This window comes from Alosa pseudoharengus, unplaced genomic scaffold, assembly GCF_046254945.1.
Source record: "Alosa pseudoharengus isolate Yale_2024_CS ecotype anadromous, Long Island Sound unplaced genomic scaffold, YU_APseudo_1.1 YU_APseudo_1.1_scf_1, whole genome shotgun sequence".
NCBI classification, from domain to species: domain Eukaryota; kingdom Metazoa; phylum Chordata; class Actinopteri; order Clupeiformes; family Clupeidae; genus Alosa; species Alosa pseudoharengus.
In genome coordinates, this window is record NW_027468564.1 from 51,874,552 (window position 1) to 51,901,936 (window position 27,385).

General features: G+C 41.5%; 1 long non-coding RNA gene across 5 annotated transcripts in view; it reads right to left on the reverse strand.

Annotated features, from left to right (window-relative positions):
* Positions 1-1,893: 1,893 nt before the first annotated feature.
* LOC143132583 (uncharacterized) overlaps positions 1,894-27,385 on the reverse strand; it is a 100,445-nt gene continuing 74,953 nt past the window's right edge. For all 5 annotated transcript variants that reach the window (XR_012988339.1, XR_012988343.1, XR_012988340.1 and 2 more), the window contains exon 4: positions 1,894-6,054. This is a non-coding gene — a long non-coding RNA (uncharacterized LOC143132583). The remainder of the gene's footprint in view (positions 6,055-27,385) is intronic.

Below are 27,385 nucleotides of genomic sequence, written 5' to 3' on the forward strand. Positions count from 1 at the left end.
TACTTTCACCAAAATATCTAGAAATATGGATTTGCCATTCTAAATGCAGTTTATTACGCTCAATGCAGCTTGCTCTTCCAATGGAGGGAGATGTGATTTAGCATAATGAGTGAGCTAGGTTTAAGGCTAACAACAGTAGAATGCAATAGGCGCAGTGCTCATGATGCAATACAAGGAACATCATAGTCAGAATTTTGTTAAAAACCGACAAAAGGTCAAAGTCTGCTAAATTGTGATAGAAATACTGTAACTTTAAGGCCTAGGCCTACTCATTAAAATCAATAGAGAGCCTACTATATTGTAAATCAAAGCTTAAAGGAAGCGTATGTAAGATTGTGGCCAAAACTGGTACTACAATCACTTTCAAATTACTGTAGAGCGGTGTATCCCCTTCCCCTCCCCTCTGACTGGCAGAGTTGGCAACCGGATGACGAAACACTACTGACTTTGTGATTAGTAGATAGGTGGAGGGTGGCGCATTAGGCCAAAACACAACATGACAACATCAACATCAGTTGAGGGCTGCAACTTCACTTTTTAAATGACAATATCCTGGCCAGACTACTGTTGTCAGTGATATAAGTATTTGAAATGAACATGATATCTTAATGTCTAGTGACATATCAGGGCAATTTTATGATTCATTGAAATACATTTTTTACATACGGTTCCTTTAATAAAGACATGTCAAGATGGTGGCCTGCTGGCCATTTCGGTGCCCTAAGTGAGTGGCTTTGAGTGAGTGACATTTAAATGATAACTCAAACACTCAAACACCTGTGTGTTTTTAAACATTAATTTCTGAAGAAATTATGTTTTACCTATAAATGGTGCACTGTCACTTTAAGAGCATTGATCTTTACGTTGTCATAATGCCCTTTTGCCAGCTCTTGTTTACAAGCCTTATTTGTTTGAGTTACATTGATAGCACAATATTAACAATAATATGCACAATGTTAAGTTGTTTGAAGCAACCTTCATTGCTTTGGAAATGGAAGTATGCAATGACATGTTGCTTCACATTTAGTTTTGCGAATACAAGTGAATTATGAGCCTGGTATCCACCTAGCTATCTGAATGGAATGCGTTTCAGTCGACTCAGCATATCATGTGCTTCATGTAGCCTAAATGCTTGGAAAACGAATTATTGAAGACCCACCAATTCTAGTAGGCTACTACGTGGTGATTGAGAGAACCCAAAAGGTATCAAACTTGCATGTAACATCGTGTTAGTGCATTTTGACATTGTAAACGTTATTGATGAAGAGTGAAACGCAGTTTGCAATAAAGCTATTCATTGGTTACATTTGGGTGCCCCCTCTGTCCTTTGGTGCCCAACGCAAAGTGCGTGATGCGCGTGGTGGGAGCGGTGGCACTGCCAGGCTACACAATCTTTTTCTGCATTTCTATCCCGTTATTCTCTTCAATTCAAGTTCACAGCACAAAGCTGACATGCACAACAGCATAGTTTGTGTTTTATCAAGAATCAAAAAGATTAGCGTGGCACTACTTTAGATGTTTCATTAATTTACTTGTGCTATTTCGCGAGGCATAGAGAGATCTTTCGGTTTCGCACACAAAGTGCACTAACTATTATGTTCTTCATAGCCTTGTCTCTGACAAGCTGAAAATAATGAGCGTAGGCTTATGTCCATCCCGCAAATAGAGTCCGCCTGCGAGTTTGCTGCAGCAATCATATTCAACCAGTATCAGGAGATAACGTTCTACTATTTTGCGCTGATTTTTTCTCCTCTGTTGTTCTCGCATGGTGTGGTGGCAAATATGTATCAAAACAAAACACCCCTTAATTTCGGGTTAAATGCATTGTAACGCGCGTTACTGAAGTTTGTACCGAGTAAAATATTACCCAATTTTTTTTTGTAATGCCTTACATTACCACGTTACCGCAAACAGCAATATATTACAGTAATTACATTACTTTTGTAACGCGTTACACCCAACACTGTCCTCAAATGGAGAACACATCCATGTTCTCTCGCGTTATATTATAGGCTGTCATGCTTCTGTGTTTGCGGTTCCTGATCGCTAAACGTTTGTTTTCCTTTCCTGTCGATAGGTTGATGTAGAAGCACGTAATAGGCTATAATAATTTGACTTTAGCGGTGACAAATCCTGCTGAGAGAGAGAGAGAGCAAAGAGAGAGAGGCACCCCCAAAGTGGTCCTGCGCGCGCGTGTGTGTGTCTCTGCATGGGGTTCAATTGAAGTCAGAGTTGGTCCGCTTTCAGGCCGCTCCATTATTAGATTAACGTCAGACAGCGCTGTAAAATGTGTGGGAATTTCTCGCATTATGATGGCTAGCGTTGCGGGACTTTTATTAGTATGCTCAATACTTAGTAATAATTTATGCGCAATCCCGCGCTGAAATTTAGGCCCTGGTTTTAAATGGGCATCTTTTTTTCGCTCTCTCGGCAAGCATTTTTTCTGCTGCCAGCTTGTGCCAATACGCTATATCGTCCAAAATGCTTGATTGCATTGCATTCTCCACATTTTTAGCTAAAATTTCATGTGCCACATCAGCATTTTTGTTCAGTGAATCTTTTGTAAATTGCTTTACAATTACCGTCGGGCCTATAGGCCTATCGCCTGGCTTGCTTCAGTCACGTCTAAAACTGCATCTTTTTCTCTCTTGTGAGCATTTAATCTGCTGCCAGCCTGTGACTCCACATCGCCCAAATGCTTGATTGCATTGTATTCTCCACATTTTAGATACATTTTGGTGTACCACATGGTATTTTCTTTCAGTGAATCTTTTGCTTTGCAATGACCTTCCTGCCCTCCTCTTGGCTGCCTTCACTCCTTCGTCTTCATTAACATTAATCTTTTTGGCCTCAATAATCCAGTTACATAGTCTCTGTTTTTGGTTTTTGTGAAATACATTTCTAAATAAATGCGACTTAAAGTCCGGTGCGACTTATATATGTTTTTTTCCTGTTCATGATGCATTTTTGGACTAATGCGACTTATACTCAGGAGCGACTTATAGTCCGGAAAATACGGTAATGATTTCTGGTGAGTTGTATGGAAAGAAACAATCCTTTGAGACCTGTAATCTGTCATTACTAATCCAGTGCCTGTTCAAACATGCTATTCCTGTAGCCCAATTACATGCCTGCAGGTAGGCCTGCTTTAAAAATAGGATGATAGGGAAAAACATAATTCCAGGTAAGCATTCAATAATGAATACAGATAATATAATAACATAATAAATGTGAAGTGAACAGAATTTAAGCATGGCTGCATGTGACATTTTTTACAAATCAAAATGACATAATCCTAACAGCTGTTTTGAGTCACGGCTATATGCTTAGCCTATTGAATAACTTGATGATAGAGAAAACAAACCATTTTGTGGAATGATGCATCATCATATGAAATTTGCAACGGTGTGACTCAAAAACAGTCTCTGGTGGCCTATAAGTGACATCACACTCTGTCTGCCACTCGTTGCTTGTTGCTGGGTATGCTTTGCATGAGTGGCATTCTGAGATGTTCTTTAATTCGGGACCATTATCGCTCGTTTCAATTTAGGACCTTGCAGTTGGAATTGTCGTTTGCTTATTCAAAGTCTAAAGACTGGTAGCCTGGGCTATTCGAAGTGTCCGTTTATTTATCATTTTTTACGTCATTTTGAAGAGCCACTGCATACCTGTGTGTGTTGGCGTGTTGTTGCAAAATCCGCGGAGTCATTTTATGCAAGCAAAACGCATACAGGGAGTCTTTATAGTTGATGTCAGACATGTTAACACATGTTGCACTCGCTTAACTTTTTACCCGTGTAACCTACACTGATCCAGTTCTGCCAAAGCCATGCTTATATCCTCACTGGTAGCTTACAGTACAGTGCTGTGTGGGAGGAGGAGTGGCTAGCGGCGAAAGCCAATGTGCTTCTTTTACCGATGTATTTAACGATATCTTTTGCATTTCTTATTCAAACAACATCAAATTTGGCACTGTATTTACTCGTAGCCCGTAGCAATCAGTAGGACAAACGGTCAGCGAGATATGTGTGCCACAGACACACACACAGACACTTCTTGCTTTATAGATAGATAAGCAGGAATGAAGTGGAGGTTAAAGGGATATTCCACCATTTGGGGAATTACACTCATTTTTCACCTCCCCTTGAGTTAAACAATTGATTTTTACCTTTCTCTAGTTCATCCAGCCGTTCTCTGAGTCTGGCTATACCACTTTTAGCTCCAGCCTAGCATAGATCATTGAATCGGATTAGACCATTAGCATCTCGCCTGCTAGCATCACGTTTAAAAGTGACTAAGATTTCCGGTAATTTTCCTATTTAAAACTGCATTAAAGCATTAAAACCTGTAATTCTGATTTTTGAAAAACACTCAATAAGTGTAGGCACATTAGAGGGGGTAACATTGGTAATTTTGCTGATCATTTTAGTTAACTTTCGAAAACTAGCATAGTTAACCAATCGGTACGGTCCAAGTGACATTATGGGAACAGCACTTAGCATTGCAAGACTAACCCCAGCCTGTATCAATGGGCATGTTAGCTGATGGCGGCCTTACATTGTACGATTTTGGCCTGTTTTCACAGTCGGCGACTAAATTTCCAAAGTCGGACAGAAATCATGGGAGTTGTACTGGAATCGCGGCGCGCTCCCGTCAACTAGATCGTTAAGTGTAAGGTGCCAATCTTAGCGGTTTTAAGTCAGTCGGAGTCAGTCCTTTTCTAGTTTTGCCGTTACGACAATATCAAACGTGTTTGATATTATCGCAAGTCTTTCTAGTCGTGGCTTATGCAAATAGTGACGTGAACTATGAAAACCAATAGTGACCTCTCTCCAACACCAAACAGGAAGGGGCAGAGTATAGGCGACAGCTGTAGCCTATAATTATTTGTTATGTAGCCTATTATTATTTGTTATGTAGCCTATAATTATTTCTTGTTATTGAGTGCCTTTTCCTTCCCATGCGTTGAGTGCCAAAATCGTAATATTACGTTTTTAGCTTTTTTTTAAATTACGCAACTAGACACTCTAACACACCTTATATGTGATTTTGGGAACTCTGTGATGAATGGAAATGCAATATATGATGATCGAAAACTCATGAAAACGCATAATCTGGACATTTTATCATAACTCGGCTCATGCACGTCAGCTCAAAACCAGGCCATTTTCGTGGGTCTATCACTAGGTGGCAGTCTCGCCAGGTCTCGCTAGGTCACTTCCTGGAAACTTTACAGGCAACACTTCATATTTCATGAAAGACGTTATATCTCCATTTCTAGAAAAAAACAGCGATTTTGATGAAAACTAGCCACTGTTTAGCTTGGGATTTCTCAGGAACAGAGGCGTGTAAAAATACACGGTTTGCACCCACTGAGAGCTTAAAGTCTCACCTTTCAAACGAGCCATTGTATGTGTTCATAGCTATAACACAGAATATGCTGTGGCTGTACAAAAATCATCAACAATGGTCTAGATTGCTGGCACTCTAGGACAAAGCTTCTGAAAACAGCTTGGCTTTCAATGAGTTAAACAATTAGTTCATTGGATTTTACATTAATAGATAGGATAAAATTACAACAGCAACTGAAAAAAACCCACCTTACCCACTAACACAAAGGAGACCAAAGAAGTGGCGGGGCCATTGTTGGCATTATTATATAGGGCGGTCTTCTTATCCCCAACCTGCCTGAGTGTGCTGGCTCCCCCACAGCTCCGGTCCCATTACACCTCATACCCACATCAGTCCATCATGTTACAGTAAGATTTTATGTTAACAGCAACATGTCCTTTTTACTTTCACTTGTGTTACTGTCAGTACTCTCTCATTGATATGAAAATACACCAATCTCTTATCTACCAGCAATCCTAATCTGTCTAGCAGACCGTAAAGCTTGAAAATTTGCATTTCCAACTATCAGAACTGTGATGCCAATTATACACCCTAAGAGGACTCCATAGACTACAGATCCAGCCATGAATCCAAGTAGTGCCCCCAAGCCAATGATCAGAATTAGAGTTGCTGCATTGATCAGGCAGGTCAATGGGAGGCCAACTGAAACAAAGAACACAGAATGTTTTAGTTAGATTGCGTAATGTTTCATATTGAAGCCATGTAGACTTACTGTCTAAGTTATGTTTAAACTAGATGTACCGCAGAGCGGTACAAAATATGACCGCCGCCCAGTCCAGCACATTTTTTCCACAAAAATAAGTCACATTTGTCCAATTGTGTTAATTTCCTACTTTGTTGCTTTTATGTGTGTGTGGTTGTTTTTGTGTATAGTGTGCTTATGTGTGTGTTTATTGAGTGTGTGTGCCTGCATGTAAGTTAAATTTTTGTGTGTGTGTTTGTGTATGTACAGTAGGTGTGTTTGTATGTGTGGGTGCATGTGTGTGAGGGTGTGTGTATGTGTGTTTGTGTGCGTGTTTGTGCGAGTCGTGTGTGCATGTGTAGAGTGCTATTCAACTACTTTACCAATAATGTAGCCCACTTGTTACAATAATGCATACAGAACTGGTTCCTTCTTCCAAAATACAGTAGGGGACTAGTGAATCACCATCATTTAACAATGTTAACATCAAATGTAAAGTATATATTCAACAGGAGTAAAAAGGGGTAGGGTGGGGTGAGAAGGGTTAATGTAACAACAACATATTACAGTTATAGCACTTTTCTTGACACTCAAAGTGCTTCGGACTCGGAATCTCACTAAGCACCACCAATGTGTAGCACCCATCTGAGTGCTGCACAACAGCTATTATGTGCCAGAATGTTCAGCACACACTAGTTTCAGGTGGAGAGAGAATGAGTGAATGAATCAATTACACACTGGGAGGATGATTACAAGGCCAAATTGAATGAACCAGGTTGGAAATTTAGCCAGCAAATCAGGGAACCACCTACTCTTTGCGATAAGTGCCATGGGATCTTTAACAACCATGGTGAGTCAGGACCTCAATTTAACATTCATGCAAAGGAAAACATCTGCTGCAGTACAGTGTCCCTGTCACTGCAATAGGGCATTGGGATTGATATTTGTTTGGTGGCTTTTGGACACGGGGAAGAGTGCCACCTACTGGCCAGCCACCAATACCACTTCCAGCAGGAAGCTACTCTTCCAAATAGGTTTCTTATCCAAGTACTAATTAAGCCTGCTTAGCTTCAGTAATTCAGCAAAGTCAGGGCATCTGCTGGTCTTGCATGCTGGCTAAAAACAAAAGGTGAAAGGCATATGTGATTCTAACTGTCTCACTGAATTGCATTATGCACACTCAATTCTCACTGGTATCTGCTAGACAACAAGTACCAGTGTTTTCCACAGAATTGAATTTTATTTGTGGTGGTAGGTTTGCAGAATTAACTCGAATGCAACAGTTTTTAACAAATTAGTGCAGCGTGGTTATGATTCTAACCAGATTAAAGCACAAGCGACGGATCGAAACGAAAAACAATGGTTCTTTGCAGGTTTCTAAATTAACACCCGCCAACCCGCCAAATGCGGATTAAAAATCAATTTGGCGGGTGTTAATAAAAACATACTAGCCAGTTTGGCCGGTGATGCATGATACATAACATGCATGATACATAAGGCTCTGTTCTCGGTCATATATCCCCCTGGCAGTACTGCCTACATTTCCCATAACCACTGTGCCGTAATGCTACGTGATGACGTTTCATACGCCCATTGGCTGCACGCAGATTACAGTGAAACCAGTGTGAGACGATGGAAATGAACGGAGCGTCTACCAGAAAACACAAGGAATTAGAAGAACGAACGGAGCCAGAGCAGAGCAGGGAGCATAGACTGAAAGAGGAGGGAGTTAGCCAGTAAAGTAAAAAGTACATAACACATGTACATAACACAAATACATAACGTGTTACGAAATATTAATCCAATTGACGGATTGTGTTTACCTATTTCCTTTGTGGGGGGCTGATGTCATGAGGCCGCAAAACCTGAAGCAGCAAGATCGTTTATTTTATTGTCTATGGAGTTACCTGAAGATGGAATGTGAGGTAGGCGACAATTTTCAAAAATAAAATAAGTTTTTCCAAACATATTAACAAGACCCCACAAACCTTACAAAACCTAACTAAGTGTAACAGACATAAAACGTACATTATACAAAGACTATTTGAGATTATTGAAATTATAGATAGAGCATGAGAACACATGAAACAAATAAAGACAGTATTTGACAAGACAATACGCTACAGGGGACAGATTACATTGGGGGTGGAGGAGGAGCGTGTGTGTGTGTGTTGTGTGTGTGTGTGCATGAATAGATATGTCTGTGCATGGAGGTGTGTGTGATGAATGTTTATGTGTTGAAATGTTAAAATCAGCAGGATTGGCATGGTATGGAATGTTGTAGGTCGTAGTAATGTATCCTAGTTATAAATGGGAGTGGCTATGAGGTTTTGAGTATATTGGGATAGTTCAGGCTCATTCTATCTTTCCTCTGACTGCTCCAGCCCTCACGCGGCTGAGGAGCAAGTTGACCCTAGGGGAGGGCGGGCTTCCGATGGGGGGGGGGGGAGGGGGGGCACCTGATGCCAGAACCACTCCACTCCCGCCCTCCCCTGCCACTGAAACCAGTTGTTATCCTACTGCCGGGCCAGCTCATCCACACACCCCACTATCCCTGTGTTATGTGTGCCTTCTAATGTCTAAGTGCAGTAAATGAGGTGCGGAGCAGTGGGGAGAACTAATTCAGGTCTCCCCTCAAGCACTGCCTTCGCCCTACCAATGAATTGATTATGTGCCTCCTCTAATATGGGATGCATTAAAAACACTTGGGGCGCAACTATGCAGGGCCTCTTCAGGTCCCCCACACAGCGCCCCGCCTGGCCCTATTCCTAGATGATTTAGTTATTGTTTTCTTGAATGAGGGTGTGAATGTTGGACATCTAGCATGAGGAGCATTAAAAAGTGAGGTGTACAGAGTGGAGCTAGCCCTGGCAGTCACAGGGGAAGAGGAGGGCTGTGGAGGTGTGGTGGCAGGGAGGCCCCTCCGGGTGCATATCCTCTCTCAGAGTAGACACACCCCTCCAGCTCATCCACCCAACCACCCCCCAATGGAGCCAGTCCTAGGCCTCTGGAGGCCAGAGCAGCACAGAGGAAAACTGCAGGTTGACGGTAAACCATTCAGGGGAGGAGACATAGAGGCTCAAAGTGGGGCATGTAGTGGGGCAGAGGGGGTTATCCCAATCCTGCTGATTTGTGTCAATTGCTGTATTTATGTATTGGTGTGAGTGGTGAATGATCTGAGTGTAGAAGGGGTATGGCAGACAATGGTGAGGCAGGTTTGCTACGGTTGATAAGTGATTGGTAAGTGTGATTGTGAAAATTGAGTCTCAGGCAGAGGGGTCAGCGTAGCCAGTGGTGCAAAAAGTGGGTATGCGCTATATGCGGCGCATAGGGGCGCAGCTCCATGGGGGCGCCAAAGCGATGGTAAAAAAAAAAAAAAAAAAAAATATATATATATATATATATATTTGGTATTTTCTATACGTAGCTACTGCTGTCCGTTTCTAAATAATTTCAACTTTTTCTCAATGTTCTATAACATTTTAGACTAACAGGCTAGAGTAGGCGCCCTATCATAAGATTCCATTATAGAATTTTGACATAGAAGAGGGGAGTGGGGGCGCCGTGAGCGCTGGGCGAGCAGATAGGCCTACGAGTAGTGAGTTGCCGTCTATGGAAAAAGATGGATACAGCAAAAAAAAACTGTTGACGACTAAAAATAGAAAAAGAAAGAGGGAAAAGGAGATGGCATGTCAAGGGATGCCAGGGTTGCCAACTTTGGGTGTTTGGCTGGAGTGAGATTTTGTGAAGTCATAGTGCGTGTGCGTTAAATTTTTCCCTAAACCTAATTTTAAAAATGTCTGTCCCCTGACTTTTTTGCTATGTATTACATTAATACACAGGATTAGATGTTAAAATTCCTTGTGCCAAAATCCAAGGTAAAAACACATTCAGAAGCCCCTGCTCAAGTTTAACTTTAAAAAGCACACTACCCACAAATCCGCCAACAAATGGTCACAAGCACAATGCAAATGGCCTATCCAACAGCAGTAGCCTATATAGTATGCGGCATGTCATTGGGGTTATCAAGTGGGCACCCTCATTCACCGATGTTTCGTTAAGTTAGGCCCACGACACCTCATGAAGGCTTAACAGTGAAACCAGCGTCCTGGAGACACTCCCCTCCATGCTACCACCATATTACCACATTGAAATCTACATTCTGCTGCGCCTGGCCATCTAACTCCAGGCCTATGACCATTAATCTTCTCCCTCCTTGGCTGACTGGCCTCTCTCTCTGCCTCAGTGCTAGAACTTACCTCAACAACAGGGGTACTGATGTCCTGCGAACTGTGGGTTTCTTCCTGTCGCTGGACTTCAACCGACTGACTTGATGCACTTCTTAAGAAATAGCTATCAATGCGGGGACCCTGTGTTCCCTCTACCAAGCACTTCTTTTTCCCTTGATGAATTTTCAGGCCCTTTAGACTTGTAACCTTCTGCCAACCACACACACACATCTGCAGCTTTTTCTCAGTTTTCTCTGAACTAGTGGCTTCCACAAACATGTTTTCCTTACTCGTAATCAAATTCGTTTCAGGGTCAGTAACCATGTCTATCACAAGTGAGTCATCTTCCGCCCCTGCTCTCGCTGACTCTAGGGGTATTTTTTCATTATGTCGTACTGTAGCTTAGTAGGGTGCAGCCCATAGCTTAGTGAAGCCTGGGCTACTGCCACAATGAGCTGCTAACCCATTGTAGCCCCGGCGGGGTCTATTCCCTCCTGTCAGCCGTCTTTCCGTGCTGTCACAAGGTCTTTCCCTAGTTGCCAGCTGCCCTATTCACAGCAGTCACTAGCCTACGCTAGCTTCAGCATTACATTAATACACAGTACAGTATAATCCCTGATTTATGTTTTTTTTTTTTTTTTTTTAAACCTAATAGAATGGAAAAGTTTCTTCAAAATGTACAATTAAATTATTGATTGCACTTGAAAACAAGACCAGTGTTTTAACCCCATGGCATGGAAGGATTATGAGCCACTGGGCCCCTGGGCACAGACATCACAGACATGCCCACCTGAAAAAGGTAGTAGCTCAGTAGAAAAAAATGAAAAATAACCCCTTAAATGATGACTTCTGGCTATTTTTGTGGAAAGAAATGGACAGATTGAGACTTATGAATGTGTGTATGAGTGTACATATGTATCAGGGATGGAAATAGCCTAAAATATTTTTTTCCACCTACCATTGTGGCTGGTGGATTCCAAAGTCTACCAGCCACTAGAGATACAGTATGAACATTTGATGGTTATTGGTATTATTGCAATATGATTAAAATGTGCTGACTTTTTTTTCTAAACCTACCATCAATGTTGGACAGAACTCATAATTGGCCTGCCCTTCATGCCCAGTAGCAACAAATCTAAAGGTCAACAGAACAGCTATAGTGTCATAAAAGTGGTGTGGCTCCTTTAAGACCCAATCCACTGGTGTGAGTTCTGTAGCCATCCAACTTTATCTAACTCTATACTATCCTACATCATCTGATTTTAATATTATTTCTAGGCTATATGTAACATTTAACATTTATTTTGTATTGCCTGTTATGCAATTATGCATTGACCAATATAAGCACACTTTTTTAAGACACTTAAATACATGCTTAGCATTTTGTGAAAACAAATCATTATGGCTACATCGACAAACTCTTAGCCATGAGCTGTATATCCTCTGATTTTAATATTTACACATATGTAGGTATTTAAGCACAGCTCAGTTTTAAGACACTTAGCCCAACATTGGAGACCATATAGAAATTTGCTACCATTTCGAAACCGGATTACTCTGAAACGGCTTATTGTACAGGGGATTGCATTACACCTTTGTGTTCGGTAAGGTCTGCTGTTTATTCTGGTTTACGGTTTGTCATGTGTGGAACGAAAAGTTTGTGAAATAGTCCTCCTATATGAATTGAAATGAGCGCAGAGCTATAGTAGCCTAATTTCTTGAAAGTTAATTTTCTCGCGAACCGTTTATCGCAGTAAATAGCGGCTATACCTTATAAAAGATGAGAAAAAGTTATTTCATGTGATGTCTGTGAGGCTACTTTGCGAGTAGTTCCTAGAGAAGAATGGGCGGCCACACTTTATGTCGGTCTGCCTCATGTCTAAATAGCAGCGTGTTCCGTGAAGGTGTCGCGGACCGGATTAAACAGTCAGCGAATCAACAATCAGAGAAAACTGCGCTGAGAACGTTGTAGGCGGATATTAGACCTACCTCTAGACATATGTATGCCTTAAACTCGTACCCTGTCATTTAGAAACAATGCTGTGGTCTAGTCTAGTCATCAACAAAAAATGAACGGATTGCAAAAAAAAGAATGGATTTGGCGTGACATATCTTGAGTGTGCGTGAGAGCGTGAGATTGGTGCTGAAAGCGTGAGTGTCACGCCAGATGCGTGAGAGTTGGCAACCCTGGGGATGCAACAGCAGTTAAATAAGTGGACGGTGAAAGGCAACAGGTAGGATTTAAAGTGATGACGTCTGTACTTGGAGGCTTGCAAATATGAATGTTAACAGACTAACTAGCGTTTGTTAGGCATAATGCCGATTGAAACATAGCCTATTCCATTCAGATAGCTAGGTGGCTACCATGCTCATACTGCACTTTTAATGGCCAACTGCAAACAGAAATGTCATGCTAGCAGTAACTCATTACATTTTTTTTTCTATATCCTAACAATGAAGGCTCCTTGTAATAACTTAATATTGTGTTGTCAATGTGGGGCAAACAAACAAGGCTAGAGTGCCTATCAGCCTTATCCATTGTGAGCATTAGCTGGCAAAAGGACGTTATGAGAACCGTTTAGACTCTCTTAAAGTGGCAATGCACCATTTATAAATTACTTATCAAGTATAACATCAAGTTAAACATGAAATTGGCAGCATTTCTTTAAAAACATATTCAATAGACAGTAATACACAGTAATAGTGTAAATTATTGGTCTTTTGTTTTGCTTTAGTTTGTGTTTTGTTTTGGGTTTTTTTTTTTTTGGGGGGGGGGGGGGGGCGCCAATATTGTTGTTGCATACCCCTCAAAAATGGGTAGTTGCGCCCCTGAGCGTAGCTATGAATTTAGTAATTTGGAGAGTGATGGCCAAATGGAGAAGGAGTCTTTTGAGTTATTACCAGAAGGGCTGTTTGATATTTCTAGTGAGATGTGATCCAAAAATAGTTTTTTTCAGATAGAAATATGGATTTTGTTTTCCAGTTCATGACCAGCAGGTCTTACTGTTAAGGTGGTTCAGGTTGATTGTGGTGGTGTCTCCAAGCAGACAGAGAGATGGGGACGTTGGGATGCAGCAGCCAAAGAAGGTGGAGAGGATCCCTGTAACCTTTTCCCAGAATTGTTTTATAGGGGTACAGTGCCAAAGTGCATGGATACAGTATATGTGTCCGGGCATTTCTGAGTGCAGTGGGGACAGATGTCTGAAGTGAAGCCCATATTAAATAATTTCCGTCCAGTGAGGTGAGTCCTGTGGATAATATTGTATTGTATTAACTGCAGGTTAGTGTTTTTGGTCATGAGAAAGGTGTTTTTGCAGACCTGGGTCCAGAAATTGGCATCAGTGGGAATAGATAGATCCGATTCCCATTTGGCAGTGGGAAGACTTACGGTGATGTCTGTTTGCGTCACTATTCTGTAGATTTTGGATAGTAGTTTTTTTGAGGATGGAATATTGATTAGCTGTGCGATTTGTGTGGCGAGTTCTAAGTTGACCTTTGGAGTGTTGGTGGTTGAATTGATTGCTGATTTAATCTGTAGGTATTGAAGGAATTGTTTGTCGGTGATGCCAAATTTCTGGACCAAGTCCGCAAATGTGGAGAAGTTGCCATTGAAAAAAACATGTTGCAGATGAGCCTCTATCTTTCTAGGTGCGGAAGTTGAGTGTTTTGTTGTTGCAAGTGAAATCGGGGTTATTCCAAATTGGGGTGAGTTTCGAAGGAGAGAGCTTTGTGTTAGTAATGGTGTGGAATTTCCACCAGGCTGTCAGACTTGAGCTAATTGTGGGCGCTTTGAAACAAGGGTGTTTTTTAATTGTCGGGGTAAGGAAGGGCAGGTCTGAGATCTGGATATTATTGCAGATATTTTGTTCTAAGTCTAGCCATGTGATATCAGATTGGTTGGGGTGAGTCCATCTGTGTACATGAAGATGATTTGCCAAACAGTATAGAGTGAAATTTGGTGCCTCTAATCCTCCTAGGTTCTTTGTTTTTTGAAGGGTGGATAATTTTATTCTTGGAGTCTTGTTTTTCCAGTGGAATTGTGTGATTGCTGAGTCTAGAGATTTGAACCAGGAAGTGGTTGGCTGTATTGGGGTCATTGAGAGGAGGTAGTTTACTTTGGGTAATATTGTCATTTTGATAGTGGATATCCTGCCCATGATGGAAAGTGGTAGGTTCGTCCAGTGTTGGAGGTCTTCCTGAATTGATTTCAGAAGGGGGGTGAAATTTAATGTAAATAGATCTGACAGCCTGGGGAAAACTCTTATACGCAAGTAGGTGATGTGGTCAGTGCATAGGGGTATAGGTAGTGTGGTGGCTGCTGCATCCCAACTTTTGGGTTGTAATGGGAGAACAGATGATTTATCCCAATTGATTGAGTATTCCGATATATTGGCGAATGAGTTAATGATTTTGATTGTTTCTTGAATTGAAAGGGTTTTCCAGGAACAGTAGTATGTCATCTGCATAGAGGCTGATTTTATGATGCATATTTTTGGTCCTGATGCCTGTGATGAGCGTATCTTGACGTATGGCTGCGGCTAAAGGTTCAATGAAAATAGTGAATAATTGAGGTGAGAGTGGGCATCCTTGTCTAGTCCCCCTTTGCAATGTGAAGTTTTGTGAGGATAGTCCATTGGTGGTGATAGTGGCTGACGGTGAGGTGTATAATAGTTTAACCCAATTAATGAATGAGTCCCAAAGCCAAACCGCTCTAATTTGAAAAACAGGAATTTCCAAATGACTGTCAAATGCTTTCTCGGAGTCTAATGTGACGATGACTGTGTTGTTTTTTGATAAATGTATTATTGATACATAATATTAAACAATCTTTGTGTATTACTTGCGGCTAGACTGCCTTTAACAAAACCTGTTTGATCTGGATGAATAATGAATGGAATGACCTTTTCTAATCTGATTGCTAGAGCTTTGGCGAAGATTTTGGTGTTAGACAGTGGAAGAAGTGTGGTCTGCACACTGCAATTGCTCCAAAAATATAAACTTTATTACTTTAAAAACATAGCAACATTTCGATCACCCTGGATCTTCGTCAGGCATGTGGGTAACAGGAAGAGTGTGGCCTATATCACATGACCATTCATTCAGCACCCGCCTAGGCAGGGCACCCAAGGGTGCCAATCATCATGACTGACAGGCAGCTCGGCCTATGTGTCAATAATAAAGAAAAAAGCTGTATCAATCAAATATTGTATCAATAGGCATAGGCCTATGTGCAAAGTCATAATGTTCATGGTAAAGACAAATAGAAAGAGAGAAAAAAAGAAGGAAAATACAAATAAATACATAGTCATCATACCTAGTCATCATCCAAAAAGGAAAATCATAGAAAAGGCTTGAGATCAAAATACATATTGAGCCCCTTTGGTGAAAGTGTTTAAGGTGTATATATAAAAGGCCTCTCTCCTGAGTAAGTTGTCGACATCACCGCCCAGTTTAGGAATAGTGACCTGTTCGATCCAGATATACTTAAGGGTTGCGAGATTGTGTTTTACTGTGTTAAAATGGACTGCCACTGGATTCTTTTCATCATTGAGCCTTATACTGGTTCTATGTTCAGCAATACATGTTTTGAGGCATCGTGTTGTCTTTCCAATATAGGCTAGACCACAAGGACATTTGATCATATATATTAAATTTTTTGTATTGCACGTTATCACTCCCTTTATTCTGTGTGCCTTTCCTGTATGTGGATGGTTGAAGGTTTTACAATATGTAAAGTTACATTGCGCGCAATTCGCGCACCTGTAATTGCCATCAGGAATAGGAGGGAAGAATTGCGGTACGTTATCTGGTGGTTGGTCTGCTCTGACAACAAGGTTGCGTATATTAGGCGAGCGCTTAAAGACACAATGTGGGGGTTGCCTGAAGGAAACGTTTTTTAGTGTAGGGTCTGAGCTAAGGATAGGCCAGTGTCTTCTCACTATCGCTTCAAACTCTCTACTTAGTGGCGAGTACTGTGTAATGCAGGAGTGTCTCCTATCATCATTTTTATTTCTTTTTCTATTTAGGCAATGTTCGGTCTGTGTTACTAAACCTCTCTGCATTGCTTATCCATGCTTCTGTAAACTCTCGATCCCTAAAGCGCTGGGACATAGAGGCACACTGCATATTATAGTCTTGATCGGAACTGCAAATGTGTCGTATTCTATTAAATTGGCTGATGGGTAGACTCCGCTTTAGACTAGTGGGGTGGTAGCTTTTCACATGTAAAATGGTATTTCTGTCTGTAGGCTTTTTATAGAGATCCGTTTTTAAACAATATTTTTATGCAATCAACACTGGGGGTGCTGTTTGAATGATGTTCTCTTAAAAAGAAATCAATAGCATTAATGCCCCCATCTTGCAAGATGTTGGTGTACCAAGACTCAACATCAAAAGTGGCCAATAATGTGTTCGCTGGAAGTCTTCTGTAAGAAGTTTCCATAGTCCATAGTCTTTTACAAAAGATGGAAGAGTGACGACATGTGGTTTTAAAAAAAGTCAATGAATGTGGATATTTTCTCCGTAAGAAATCCAATGTCCGCAATAATGGGCCTCCCAGGAGGCTTCTCGCAGTTTTTAAGGATTTTGGGCAATGTATACAGTAGATGAGTAGATCCACGCCCAGCTGTCCAAGTGTAGAAGGGGGGAAAGTTGTAGCCTAGGAACCGATAACCAAGACTCAACTCTGGCTGTTTCCAGTCTGCAGCAACATTCAATATCGCCTCGGACACAGAGCCAGCTGTCATATCCCTGAGGTAGAATCTAACGAATGGGGATGGTGATGACCAAGACGCCTCAACGCAAATGTCCCCAACGGAAACACCCCTATACAGGGCGGCAGAAGCTGCCACACTTCTGGTTGAACACTGCATGAAAAAAGGGATTTTCGTCAGTATGCGGCACTGTAGATTGTCGTGGAAGTTCAGGTATACAACTGTACACGGCAATTTGCAGGCAACACCGAAAACTGCCATGAATTGTCGGAAATTGACGTGGGCCTTGCTTGGCAGTCGTCTCCCCATGACCAATAACTCAATTTAGGCTACTTGGCTACGCAATAACGTTTCCATAAGAGCACAGCGCACATTCAATGAATGAGTGAAAAGGACTGCCTTGTCTCGCAATAAACAGCTGGAAATGCCAACACTTTTTCATCTACACGAAACTTTACAGTGATCATCAAATACCCCCTAGATTTAAGTGTCCATCAGTCTCAAGTCTTAACTATATAATAAAACGGTCCAAAAGTAAATTAAATCCCGTACCAAACCGAAAATCGTCTGCTTTTGATAGCCTGGTATGCAGCTCCAAACGAAACACATGTCTCACAATAAAACACACAATGGATTTGTGGAAAATATGCAATCATACGATGTTGGAAGCCTGACGGATATCTGTCCGTCTACTGTGCCTCTGACTCTGCTGCCTCATTTGGATGGTAACTCGACAGGTCGGCAAACTACATTATCTTTAACGGCTACTTTACCATCTGTGGTGTACAACCCAAAGTATTTCCAGACACCACATTTTGAGTTGGGGACGTAATTGTCCGCTCAGGCTAGTCGTTCTGTGCGTTATCTTCCATTTTCGTATCAGGGTGGCTATTGAGGGCTCTGGCTCCAGTCATTATTGTGGCTATTGGCTATTATTGGCTTGATTTGGTCATGGGCCAACGCTAGAATACGTTTAGAGCACCCGCTACTGGATGAGATAGCAAACAATAAAATAAAAAACAAACTAATCATAGATTAAAAAAATGCGCTACACATGGCACTGAAAACCGAATACTTTATTTATAGTTCGAAATATAGTTTATATTTCATGTCATGTTCGAATGCATATTCGAATGTTGAATAAAAAGTGACAGCCTAGACAAGTCTTGCAGCAGCAGGACGGCAGGCAGACCTCTCTTAGAGCCGCTGTTAACCAATAAAATTAAGTTACGCTTCAGGCCGACTCCACACGCGTTCCCGAGCAACTTTTTCTTCTTCTTGTTAGTGGAAAAGTGATTGACCAATGAGAGCGCAGATCAGCACTTGATGACTCACGCCTGAGTCACTCGCACACTGACTTGTGTGATGGGCTCCCCCCTGCTGTTCAGCAGAGAAAAGTCTCATTGTGATTTTTCATCTCCAACTCAGCATACTTTTTTATGTGTTACCGTTGTCATTCTTTCAGCATCCTAAGTGCCCAGGCCTTTGGCTGTGTTTTGTGAATGTACTAGAAAAAGACTTTAAAGCAGGTGAAAAACAACACAAGCCAAATTTTTAATTTTGGCAAAAAAAATCACAGGAAGTCACTAATGGCTCTCTGAAAAGTTGCTAGGCTGTGTAATGACGTCAAATGTGACGCAATCACGCCTCATTATCATACGTCGTGCCGTTGGTTCTCTGAGAAGTCGCTAGAGCTCGCTGGTTCGCGTGATGCCGTCATTTGTGACGCCAACACGCCTCATTTGCATACGCCGTGCTGTCCATCGGCATCATTCGCGGGCCCAGTGAGTCAGCTGATAAGTGAACGTCCTGTGCCTTTGTCATTTTGCAGGACCTGTGAGTCAGCTGCAGGTGCGTGTCATTATGGCTGTCAGTGGACCAGCTCGTGAGGGGTTTCCATCAAAGACAAACGTTTTAGCTGTCGTTTGAAATGGAAGAAGACGAATAGTTTTAAACATCAGAGTTGGTGCCACTGCCTACTGGACCGAGGGATGGATTACCAATGGCCTTAAAACACGGTGAGTAGGCTTAACTTAAATAATAATAGTTGAGATACATAGGCTACCGACACCACACGGTAGGCAATTTAAACACACAATTGAGGGGAAGGGAGTGCGGAACAAAGTAGGGGATGTTTTCTTTTTATATATATATTTTTTTGTGTTTTTAGTTTTTTAAATATTATCCTTAAACCTACACATTCTTGCCCAGATGAGCTCTCAGCTGTTAAAAGAAGCCCGCGAAACCATGAGCATGTGTCACGAACGGGGGGGGGGGGGGGGGGAGAGTTTCATACCATTCAGGGCATTATTAGTGGGGTAATTTACGAGATAAAAGTTGGTTCCATCACGACTGCAGAACGTCATTCGTTTCTGACAGCGCTACTCGACCAGGGTTCGACCAAGGAAAAAAAGGTTCTGGGAGGGTGTTTGGCTCGGGGTCATGGTGCAAAGGACCCTAGGGTGAAATTACTCCGAACCATCGCTTTAAGGGTCTGGCCATGAATAATAAAAATGGCCCAACTCGAGGGGCGTCACCAAGCATTCATTTGAAAATCTCACTCCACGCAATTGGATAACACCATGACCAACGTTTACTGACTGATTCCGGACTTCAACGCAATTGGATAACACTACGACCAATGTTTACTGACTGATTCATTGCAGCACTGTCATCATCTACACCGATGTGATTGGTTCCTCATAGTGATGCACGATATATCGGCCGCCGATATATCGGCCGATATGGTCATTTTTTTTACACGTCGGTATCGGTCCGATGTCAAAATAGGGCCGATGTTAACAGGCCGATAATCATTCCTGTGTATTTGACGTGTGTGTAGCGATCCAAGCGTGTTATCTGTCTACACTGAATCCGTTAAATATGCCCTTCTATTGCATCATATTTCTTATTTAAAATAGCAGGGCAACAAGACTGACAGAAAGAAGACACTGGGCATCTGACAAAAGTTCTTTCAAAACGTTGCGTTGTATCGCGCTGCTCACGTTGCTTGCAGTCAAGTTGATGGCTGGCTTGCATGTCATGACACGCCTAGCACTACATCTCTCGCGGTAGGCTAAATATAACTGTGTATCAGGCAGAATGTAGTTATATGGTCGTAATAGGAATTTAATAGGGCTGTAACGATATGCGATTCAAAACTGAAATCGGAACACTCATATCCACAAACCTGTGTCGCGGTGTGAAAAGGCAGAACCGACACACCCTTTCTAGTGTCTAGCAGTGCTTTGCAGCTTACGCGGCCGCATAAACAACACACATCTCCCGCTTTACTTGGCGGTAGCCTACGTTGCTTTCATTGTAGACTTTACCAAACAGTATAAACCCCCTGTTAACCTTTCCTGCTTTGTTTCAGACCGTAGTCAGAAACGCAGGGGAGATTCGTTATTCGAGGGCCGATGTTATAAGATAGAATAACGTCGGGGTCACAGTCCCATTTCTGATGAGCAAAATACACGAGCTGAACTTTATGGAGTTTTATTTCGGACAGTAACACCGCTCACACTGTGTACAGACTCCAACTTGAGCTTCCACAGTCTCTGCTCCAGTCGCATACATACACTTCCTCACTCTATCTCCCTCCTTCCCAGCTTCTTCCCACACACACACACACGGAGCTCTCTTAAAGGAGCCGCAACTATGGCAAGCGATTTTATCATTTACCCAAGTTTGACTATCTGGAATTAACATTGTAGATATCAACAACGTCTTTCTGACTAGTCGCAATTACATTTTGGATAGTTGGAATTGTCATTCAAGATATCTGTAACGTAATTGTGACTAGTGGAAACGTCAGATAGAGATATCTGTAATTTAGTTTTGACTAGGCAAAACTGAATTACAGATATCTGTCCTCACGTCATTGAAAACAACATTCAACTCGTCACACATCTTAAATGGCAATTGCAGATATCTTTAATTCAGTTCAGTTGCTCTTTAGTTCCGTAGCAGAGCCCGTCTAGATTTCTAGGCTAGAGCCCATCTACTTAGACATTGTCAGCTAATGTCCCCTCCCCAACATAATCGAAGAAAAAGTGGGCTTATTTCCTTATTTCTATGAATGGAAGAAGAATAAGCAGGCTGTAATGTCGTAGCCAGGCTTGGAATTTCACCATTCTGGGGGCAAGGCCACTTGGCCTTCAGTTGGGCATATTTGGTGGGGGGCACAAAGGCCACATGTCAGGGCACCAAGGCCAAAGTTAACTATACAGTAGTAGGCTATAAAAATGATCAAAGTTTCACTGCAGTAGACCTGCATCACTGTATGAAACATTACAAAAACATGAAACAAGACATATTACATATAACTGTAACTCATCTGATCATCTAATATTTACAGATATCTAGGCTATATTTAACATTTATTTTATATTTGGCCTGTTATGAAATCATGTATTGAACAATTTAAGCACAGTTCAGCTTTAAGAAACTCAAATAGCCTAGATGCATGCTTAGCATTTTGTGATCATTAAGGCTGCTTTCACAAACTCTTAGTCAGCTGTCCTCTGATTATCCGATATCTAGGCGACATTTGTAATATTTATTTTGTATTTGGCCCGTTATGAAATAATGTGGAACAATTTAAACACAGTGTAAACCTTCAATCCCAAATTTGGAGACATCCATGTAGGCCTATGTTGAAATGTACCGCAAATTCAAAAACGGGATTACTCTGGAACGGCTAACTGTACAGGGGACTGCTTTACACCTTTCTGTTCGGTAAGGTCTGCTGTTTATTCTGATATATGGTTTGTCATATGTTAAACGAAGGGTTCGTGAAGTATTCCACCGAGATGAATGGGTAGGGAGATGGACGCAAAACCTTCAGTAGAATTTATGATTAAATTGAATATTATTTACTTTTCTCACGAACCGTTCACCACAGCAATTAGCGGCTAACATCGTTTAAAAGCTGAGAAAAAGCTCTTTCATGTGATACTTGTGTTGTGATGTCTGTGTGATGAGGCTACTTCGCGAGTAGTTCAACTGAGAAGAATGGGTGAATTTGGACGCACTCTTTCTTGCGCTGTCTCTTTCTCCACTGCGTAATTTGCGCTGTAAATGCTAAGATTGTTTTGACAGGCCATAGGCTTAATATATATCGCTATTAGTAGGACGCAAAGCAGATTATGGGGGCACCAAGGCCACCGTGGCCTGTACACCTCTGATTTTCAAAGGGGCGTCAAGGCCAACGCAAGGGGCTACGACGGCCATGGCCGTCGTGGCCGCCGTGAAATTCCTACCCTGGTCGTAGCCTACATAAATTAGTAGGCCTAGGCTACTAAATGCACCAGCACCAGCTACAGGAAATTCCATTCATAATGGTGTTGGCTGTTATCGAAAAAATCAAAGCAACATTGAATCATCAATTCTTGCTGCCAGCTCCTGTCTTCCATAGGCTGCAGCATTAAAAAGACGATTAAAAACTCCTTCGCCCTCTGGCTGCTCTGACATCGTGCTAATTACAAAGTTAACAGTTAACAGGTGCTATGTGATTTGATGATTTGAACAACAACACGGTCTTCTCCCGCCTAAAGTGGGATGCGGGCCTAATTTGCATAGCAATACAGATAGCCTATCTCTAACGTCATTTCGCCTAGTCAAAACTCTAATTCAAGAAATCTATAATTACATTTTGACTAGGCAGAATGAAAGTTATAGATATCTCCAATTTCAGATATCTCTAATCAAAACTCATTCAAGATATCTATAACTTGATAATAGATATCTACAATCAAATTATGACTATCCCTAACTACAGTTTGAGATAGCCTATCTACAACGTCATTTTGACTAGTCAAAATTCCATTTACAGATATCTACAATGTCATTTTGCCTAGTCAAAACATAATTCAAGATATCTGAAAAGGAACATGTAGATATCTTGAATTGAAGTGAATTAAAGATATCTTCAACTGGAGTTATGACTAGTCAGAATCAAATTGTAGATATCTCTAACTGGAATTACAGATATCTAAAATTCAATTGCAGATATCCGTAATTCACATAGTGGATATCTGCAACTGAATTGTAGATATCCGTAATGATAAACCCCATAGAAACGAATGGCAAATGTGGCGTCATTTGTCCTAGGAAGAATGTCTTTGTGGATATCTGAAATGACAATTATGGATAGGAAGAATTCAATTGCGGATATCTAAAATGTTCGTTTTGACTAGGCAAAACTGAATTACAGATATCTGCAATACATATCCAGTCTAGCGGGAAAATGTTGAAATCGCTTGCCATATGCAACACCATTTTACAACACCCCTCTCTTTGCCCCGCTCTCTCTCGCTCACTCACTCACTCACTCACTCAATGGACACGCGCGACTCGGCCAACGCAATCCAAATAAAACATTACAATCGTGAAAGCAAGGACTCATAGAAGACGACTAGCTAAATTACTATTAAATCTGCTTAGCAACATTAGCATGCTGCACATATTTGTTTAAAACTCTTGGTTTCAAGTTGACTGACCATCTCAATACCAATGTTTCCCAAAAGTGCCTGTACCAAGGAGAACAAGTATTACCTTTAAACTTAAACACACATGGGGAAACTGAACAGTCCAATCAGTACACTATGATAAGCTAGCCAACTATGCTACTATGCTACTTTGTTTACAATATTTCCAGGCTTCAACCACACAGCTGAATTAAAGAGGGAGAGTTGTAATATAAATTGTAGGCAGTAGGCACAGACGCATTTGATAGACATCCGTGGCACCCAATAAATGGATCTGGGCATTTTTTTCAAATACTAGAAAATTAACGTTTGGTTCCCAGACCACGTCTCATTGAGAAGTGGTGGCGCTGGCCAGGCTAAGGGCCCTAAGTATTCTTTTGAGCGGACAATCATTTGATGTGTTTGCTGTGGATGCATACTATCATGGAAGCTGCTACATGTCATTTGCCTTCCCTTACAGCCGCTCAGAGACTACACTGGACAGAGAAGAAATAGAAAAAATTAAATATTGGGCTATATTTTGGCGATCTAAAACGCATTGTCACTGGCAAATAGCTTAAACAAATGTCCAGTCCACATTGGGGGTGGTTTTGTTATCAAACGTCGGCGCCTAAAGCAAAAGGTTGGTCTTATGTTTCTTAATCAGTCATGGGTGTAAACTGTGAACATCTGTCATTCCCTTTAACAGCAAGCAGCGCAACTTCAAACAGTGCATCGGTATTTTGATAGTCAGCAGAGCATTTGAAGGAATCTGCTTGTACGCGAGACCGTATGGAACAGGTATGTAGCTTTTAGGTCCACTAGGTCCACTATGTAAGCTTTTAGGTCCACTAAAACCATGCTTTACTAAAAACCTAGCAGAGTATAGCCTATCTGCATTCGTCTATTATTTGAACTCATTGTCAAAGTGAAACTAACTTCACCGTGGTGTCATAGTCAAAGACAAAACAGTTATACACAGTTAATTACTATCACTATTGACTGACAATGGGTTACAATCGAAAAGATAGCCTGAAAAAAGCAACACTTACCCCAATACTGTTTGAATGACTGAACAAAAAACCAAAAGGACATTTAAAGGACATTTATCCTGCAGAGGAGTTGCTGCTTACATCTCGTGACAGTGCGTCTTCAGCTGTGCTCCATATGCGCCTCGCTAAAGACCAGGTTTTTCTTGGTCAGTGGGGCAATGCTTTTTAGATAGTGTACGATAGCGATTTTTAGATCTTTCGCCAGGCCACACCGTAGGTCGTTAATTGCCACACCCCTGAGCGCATTGTTCAATAAAAGAGACACACATGGCGAAAAACTCCAGTGTACAATCGGAATAAGCTTTGTGTCGTGATAACAACACGCTTTGCCCCGCGCTTTTGATATTAGAGCCCATACTGTTGAGGACGTTCTGAAACGTCTGACTTAACCTGTACTGCCGGACCGGGTAAATCCGGATGTGACTCACCTGAGGTATCCAATCGCGCCTTGAAAATGTAGTCAGATTGTAGTTTCTAAGAAGATGGCAAAACGGACGTCGAATTGGCTTTGTTGCTGTTGAAATTGTAAGTAGCCTACCCTTGGGTAAACTTCGTCTTTGTAATGTGGTTTGATAGTCTCAATGTGTTTTCTCGACCGTTTTATTGTGAGTCCTGTATGTGTTTAGCTTGGTTTCTTGATGGCTAGCTCGCTAGCTAGTGGGGGTTTAACGTAGCAGTCACTTGTACTACACGCTACTGAAGCTGCAGGGGGATCTATGTCGTGAAAAATGCAAGCCCAAATCCGGCGAAAACACAGAAACAGCGAAGGAATAACCAGACCTGCATAGGGCTTCTTTAAATTAGTTTTCCCTTAATGGTAAAGGCCAAAATATATCAGACACTTGGTTCACATGACTAAGATTCATTAAAAAACTCCAATACTAGTGGTTAATAACTCATACATGAGATGATTCATGAGCCATTATATTTAAAGCCCCCCTTGGTAGGATTTCCCCCTCTGCTGGAGAAGTTATGCTATTTAAAACTGTGGAAAAAAGTAACGATAAAGCACATGGATTTGTTTACAAGCTAGCGAAACGGTTAGCTCACTTCTCTTACCGGTGTTATACGGTAACTGGCTTTCATGTTAACTGGCTGACTGTTTACTTTGCCTCTGGAGTTAACGTAACCGCCCCCTTCTCTTGCAGGTGTGTTCAGCTGATGATTTAGCCTCCGATACCTGGCCGCAGATTCGACTGTTTAACTGAAGTTCAAATACACATGTTTGTGATGCTGCACTTTGTTGTTTAATAAATCTTTACAACACCATGTGTTGGCGTTGGAAGTGTCAGGTTGTCTGTAGTAGTAGGCTACATGCGCTGGACCATGAATATGCCACCAAATAAATAAAACTAAATAAACTCCACGTGGGTCTCGAACCACTACTAAATTAAACTACTTGCATGATAACCTGACGTTAATCTGCTTGCGCCACTAACCAGGATGTCATTTCCCAGCGAAATTGGCCATACTTATTTACTAGGCCTACAAGTAAAAGAGGTCACCTAGTAGGCCTATGTTATTGTGTTTGTAGCAGGTTAACACAGTGGTTCATGGTAACTGGCTACTGTGTTATCTTGCTGCATTGCCCAAGCCATTAGACCTTCAAAGTATAGCCTATAGGCTTAATGGTTTTTACGTTTCACTGACTGCTGGTCAGGCTGCCCGCGGCCACCTAGTCTATATTCAGCCTAAATTGAGGAAGCATTATTTGCTTGTCTAAAAATGTATAAATTTAAAAAACTGTGAATGGCGAGGATTGAACCCGTAGGCTAGACTAAAAAGAGCCTTATCAACGCATCAACCTGTTGCGCCACATCTTATCATTTGGTGAGAAATAAACTATTAAAATATATAGCCTATAAATCCAATAGCCTACACCTCAAACCTATGTTAACATGTCAAAACACGAACGTAAATACCCTAGGCCTATGTGTATCTTGTGATATTTGATATTACATCTCTTTTGTGATATGTAAGATTTTGTGTAAAATGAAGACACATTAGACTTCTCCTGCACATTGTGCGTTTCAATCATAGGTTTCAATGCGTGTTTCACGTTCGTTGTGATATGCATCAGGTTAATATGCAGATTATAGTTCTAGTTTTGTCATTCGAGTTTGAATCTTTTTTATTTATTTGCTGGCGTTCATAATAAGACACTTCACGTAGGCCTAGAGGCGGCCACAGCCTGGCAGCAATCAGCGATACGTTTGTAAACTGAACCGATAGACTACATTGGGCAACATTGCAAGATAGCACAGTAGCCAGTCACCATAATCCGCTGTGTTAATCTGCTAAACACAATAACATACTAGTTGACCTCATTTACTAGTAGGCCTAGTACATATCACCAATTTCACTGGGAAGTGTCAACTGGTTAGTGGCGCAAGCAGGTTGGTGTCAGGTTATCACGCAAGCAGTTGGTTCGAAACCCACGTGGAGTTTATTTAGTTTTATTTATTTGGTGGCATATTCATGGTCCAGCGCATGTAGCCTATCCTACTACAGACAACCTGACACTTCCAACGCCGACACGTCGTGTTGTAAAGCTTTATTAAACAACAAAGTGGAGCATCACAAACATGTCTATTTGAACTTCAGTTAAACAGACGAATCTGCGGCCAGGTATCGGAGGCTAAATCATCAGCTGAACACATCTGCAAAAGAAGGGGTCGGTTACGTTAACTCCAGAGGCAAAGTGAACAGTCCAGCCAGTTAACATGAAAGCCAGTTACCGTATAACACCGGGACATAGTCCCAATGTTGCAAGGTTGGTTTTCCGCCTGGGAACGCTAGGGTGAGTGGGGAAAGTCACCATTTTCAC